The sequence below is a fragment of the Montipora capricornis genome, chromosome 6 (assembly GCF_036669925.1).
Source record: "Montipora capricornis isolate CH-2021 chromosome 6, ASM3666992v2, whole genome shotgun sequence".
Taxonomy (NCBI): Eukaryota; Metazoa; Cnidaria; class Anthozoa; order Scleractinia; family Acroporidae; genus Montipora; species Montipora capricornis.
The window spans coordinates 41349793-41355395 of NC_090888.1; the positions used below are offsets into that span (position 1 = coordinate 41349793).

Sequence of the window (5603 nt, forward strand, 5' to 3'; positions counted from 1 at the left end):
GTTCCACATGACCATCTGGTTTGTTGCTTGAGATGGAAAACTGTTTGTCCTGACAGTCACTTCTATTTCCCTCATGGTGTCATAGTTGCTAGGTGTGACATATCAGGAAGAGAGGCTAGGCATTTCTGGCAAAAATTAAACAAGAACTGTCATTACAACACAATTTATGTTCTCTTACATTTGCAACATTTCTGTGACTAAAGATCAGTTATTTTGCATGCACAGTGTAGCGTACAGAACGAATTTCAAAAGAGATCAATTAGCATTACTTAAAACCTCTTACAAAAGGAAGAATGGTGAAGTTCAAGTGTTGAACAAATAAGAGAACATATCTGGAAATAACAGGTACTTCAAAACAAAAAACAATACAACTACACAGAAGCATTACTTAAACAAAATAAAACACGATAGATCGAAAGAACTTTTCATTTCTTAAAACGAAAAACGAGGAGAGCATTCAGTATTTCTGTTGCAAAATAAATTAATTTATAAAACATGCCTATGCACTTAACTCAAGAATTGTACGTAAGCTTTAAGGATGATATGAATGATGTAATATTTACACAGCTTCTCAATCAAATCACGAGAAGAACACGGCATTTCACCTTTCTTTACGTGTAACTTACAATGATTGCCAATGCTGTGTCTTCTCATGCATGAGTGCCTTAGTATTATAGACCATCATAGACCATGCTAAATCGAATGCATCGTACGATCAGCTGTTATTACTTTAGTTTAAAGTACTGTTTGACATCACTTCTACATGTACTGTATGCCGGTCTCAATAAAAAAATATGTACAGACTTACTCGCTTGTGTGGTCGTTTTTAACTCCAGTGAAACGACTTGAGAGTCACAACTTAAACCCACGAGGTCGCACCGCCATTTTGACCGCCTGTTCGCCCTTTTCACTCCAACGCTCGCACATGCGCAGACGTTTGACCGCTGTGTTGCTGTAAACTAGTTAGTGTCAAATGTAGTATTGCCTCCTGGATGAGCTCTAAACTTTAATTAGCCCGTGATATGGTTACGTGTACTGGTCACATTGGCATACATGAAGTGGCGGACGGACCTACGGACGTACGTTGTACGTACGTACGTTGTACGTACGGACGTTGATGACGTCATAGCTATAAAACCAAATTTTCTCACATCGATGGGTTACCATATTTTCTTAACTATGGTGCTCCGCGCGCGCGCGCCTTCGGCGCGCGCGGAGCTCCGCTACTATTTAACTTAAACTTAAAGTGATCTTCCCCTGCCTAAGATAATACGGATGGCAGTTGAGGTGTTTTTCAGTTAGTATGTGCTGCGCATTGTGATGTTTCATATTATGCCATGTAATTACATGGTGTAGGTAGGTAAATGAAAGTGAATTCGAAAGATGCAAGCAAAGGATGGGCAACAACAAACAGCATTTACTTTTAACTTCCATCGACGTTTATTTGATACGCTATAATTTGAAAAGCACTTAACCTAATTTTGGAAAATGCCTTGAAAATATGATAGTGAAACAGGAACAGGAACATTCAATGACTTGAAGCCAACATTTAGTCGTCATCTTTTTTATCAATGTCGAGGGTTCTTTCCACGGCACCTTCAAATACCATAAAATAGAAACAAAACTCGCTTATTATATTCGGATCGCTGATTATTATTATTATTATCTGTGAATAGCTGTTGTAAAAATGATCGAAGATTGTTTGAAACTGTTGATACTAAGACTATGCTTTTGCTTTTTGAGGTTGCGTCTAACAACCGAGTCTGTCATCCATGTTTCTGATTCCATTTGTGTCTGACAAATCGCCGCCCCTGTTTATGATTTGTGCTGAAAATCGATTTCTGACCCAGGCAATATGAGTTTCTATCAGACACTGTAATCTTTCAATTTTAAAGTAAAAGGAAGTGCGTAAATATTCAGGGCGTATCTAATCGGTAGTTTCGTTACTCGATAAAAATCGAACATAATCAATCGACTAATATCGGAAATCGATAGAAATCTATCCTTTTGATCGTCGATTTTCATCGATTTTTGTAATTACGCATCGATTTTACCTATTTCTTCGAAAATTATCGAAAAGAAAATGGACGAAGATCGCATTGATTCACCTTTATTGAGTGTTCAGCAATTCGCTTAACGAAAGACTTTAACTAATCATAATCACGCATTACTCCAAAATGATCCCGAGACTGGTAGAATCTTTTCGCAACCTCCACTTATTTCATTCAAACGCGACAAAAACGTAGCGGCAACTTTTTAGTTAGAAGCGCGCTCAAAAATAACGAGCAATCCGGCACTTTCAAATGTGCGCGCTCACGATGCAAAACTTGTCTTTTCATTGTTAACTCTAGCAAGATATCGGGACCTAAGCGATCGGTTAAGATCACCGATCGTTTCACATGTACCTCTGCAAATGTCATTTATTGCATAACCTGTACGTTATGCAATAAATTATACATTGGCGAGACAGGTAGACGATTAGGTGACCGATTCCGGTGACAAGGTGACAAGGATGTATCTAAGCCAGTCGCTCGTCATTTTAATCTCCCTAACCACTCCAAAAAACACATGGCTATCGGTGGCCTTTCCCTACATCTAGGTACGACGGAAAGCCGCAAGAATCTGGAACATAAATTCATCTTCCAAATTGGCACCCTTAATCCTCACGGTATTAACGAACGCTTTTCATTTAACTAATGTATTCCTATTTTTCACGTTGCCTTGTTACCACCAATAGCGTAGTTCCTACTCTACTATAAAAACTACACGTAACCCACAATTCCTCGATTCGCTCTGACGAAGGGCTGACGCTCGAAACGTCAGCTTTTAGAATCTCTGTACGGTGGCCAATTTACATTATCAACTCCGTTGATAAAACCAAATTTATGTCCTACAGTTCAGTTGTTTAGCCATTACACGATTCTGACCTCAAATCCCTCATTTTTGGAGAATGGAACATATATTTTGTTGCAATTTTTGCGGTCACTGGTCTCTAAATCAAACGAGAACAAGCGGTCATGGGAGCGTGACTCCACCTCGGAACTGGCGACAGTTTGTCAACTTGGTTTCTTCAGCTTTCTGTCACTCTCAGTTTATGTAGTGACTCCTGATATTATTACTACGATTCTCGTTTCAGTGCCAAAGGACTCCTGGGCTGAAATGTTACCTTAAACAGCTAAAACTACAGCTGCATATATCAGTGTTCCTGAGATCCTGGAGAAAAAACAAAACAAAAGTAGCAACCATTGGAGAAAGAAGTAACATTGTCCTTAATCATATTCAAAGTCGATTCAAGGTAAGTTCAAGGGTAAGTTTTATGAGAGTGGGTTAAAAATGTGGCTTACGTTTTTTATTTTCTATTTCCATGGACTGGCACAGGAAGCCCAGACTCGGAGGGTAAAAAAAAAATTCAAGGATTTGTATGGGAATCTCGATAAAAAACTGACTCGTACCTGATGTACGAATGACAACCCGGGAAGTTGAGAAGTCGCTAAATCGCATTCAATCAGACAAATAACCACACAAAAAGCGAGAAAGTCACCAGGCTCCAGTTGTTCAAACGATGGATAGCGCTATCCGCCGGATAAATCACTATCCAGTGGATAGGTCATAGCAAAACCAATTGCACCATCCAATGGATAGTGATTTATCCGGTAGATAGCGTTATCCACCTTTTGAACAACTGGGGCCAGGACAATAAAGTACGGCTTTTTAAATTAAGAACTTTTTAGTATAAATATCTTTTTCAGTTTGTTATCGAGATTCCCATACAAATCGTTATAATTTTTACCCTCCGATTCTAGGCTGCCTGCGATTAAATTGACTAATCAATCGACAAATATCGAGTACCAACGAGTTTTATCGATTAGCTTTTCGATGATAGATGTCCATCAATTAGTTAGGTCCTGAAATATTCGAAAATTACTCACCTTCAATCGCTATGTCGATGCTCCTTGTGACTTTCTGTCTCGTGACTCACTGAGAGTTTATTTATTTATTTATTTATTTATTTATTAAGGATAATTTGTAAAAGAGTTCCGAGACCCCATATAAAAACAAATCACCTCATAAAAATTATAAAAATTACAATAAACTCACCAAAAATGTAATAATATTTACAATTTTGTTACAACTTTAATAACTCTAACTTTGAACTTGTCAACATTGCATCCCGAACGGACCTCAAGAGGCAAACTGTTCCATTCACCACAATCCTATAAAAGTAACTGTTTTTACTGTTTTTAAGTATGTTGTCCTGACATATTTCGTTTTTAACGATTTAGTATCAAAATGTCTCAGTAAATAACGGTCCTCTTGGCTATAAAAATCTAAGAATTGAGAAAAATCAACATCTAAATGGCCATTGAGAGCCTTAAACAAGAAGGTAACATCGACAACGAAACGTCTTTCCTCAAGAGTTAACAGATTGAGTTTACGTAGACGGACATCGTATGGTTCATTCGATTTTAAAATGAACCTGGTTGCTCTGCGCTGAATTCTCTCAGGTTTGTTTACGTTTCTCTTGGTGAATGGACACCAGACGACTGAGCAGTATTCCAGATTCGATCTGACAAGGGAGCAGTACAAGGTCTTCAGAGTAGATTCATCCTTGAGATCCATGCACGTTCTTTTAATTAAGCCTAACATTCTGTTTGCCTTGGCAGTGATCATATCAATATGAGAGTTTCAGGATTGTTAGTCAATATTCCTAAATCTTTAAATTCCTTGACCTCCTCGAGAACTGTATCACTCAAATGCACTCTGTTAGTAAAGAGCACTTGTTTTTGGGTGTCTAGAAAACTAAGACCTAGAAAACTATCGAATATATAAATATCATTCAATTTCTTATATAAAATAAAATCCCAACCACTTGCCAACAGTGTATTGTTTTTTACGGTGTAATGCGGTGATGGTTTTCGAATTTAAAAGATCCATTTGTCCTACTGCTAATAAAATTCATAAAAGCAAATAACAAATATTCCGTTAAGAGTATTGTGCAGTTTGTACACGCGCGTCAAACCTGGAAAACGTCAAGAGAATTAGAATTCTTAGATCGATGTTTAATTAGCTTGTGAGTGGGCCCTATTTGGGTTTCACGTAGGCTTAGTATCGCGCGAGCGCTTCAATAGAAGGGCCTGCTCGCAGGCTAATGTAAAATAAACAGATGTTTCCCTTAACAGTTTAGTTTTTACTTTTGGTTACAAGTCGTAAAGCATGTTTTATTTCGGGAGCGTCCGAGTTGAAATGCATGCGTCCTTTCAGTAATTTGCAAAATGATCCCATGCCGCGGTTTCTGTGTTGTGAAACAATATTTATTAGGGGAATGGTAAATCTCATCTTCCGTTGGAGATTTCCGTTGGAGACTTCTGTCGCGTTTTATGCTGTTTTAGTACTATCGGTGCGACATTTTCTAGCTATTGGAGTCTCGAGCTCGGATTTTTAGAGGTAAAGTCTCGGGCTCGAATTTGATAGATACGAAAAAAACCTCTGTCTCGAATTTTTAAACAAGGGTCTCGCACTCTCGCAAACTCTCGAATTCACCATTCTATACCTCTGATATTAATTTTTGTATGCGCCTGATTGATTTGGTAATTCCCGCACAG

At 38.2% G+C, this 5603-nt stretch overlaps 1 long non-coding RNA gene across 1 annotated transcript in view; it reads right to left on the reverse strand.

Moving 5' to 3' along the window:
• The window catches only part of LOC138052157 (uncharacterized), a 1335-nt gene extending 389 nt beyond the window's left edge, over positions 1 to 946 (reverse strand). The window contains exons 1-2 of the long non-coding RNA XR_011133011.1: positions 809 to 946; positions 1 to 125 (exon numbers count right to left, since the gene is read on the reverse strand). The exon at positions 1 to 125 is cut by the window's left edge and continues 389 nt beyond it. This is a non-coding gene — a long non-coding RNA (uncharacterized lncRNA). The remainder of the gene's footprint in view (positions 126 to 808) is intronic.
• Between the last annotated feature and the right edge of the window lie 4657 nt (positions 947 to 5603).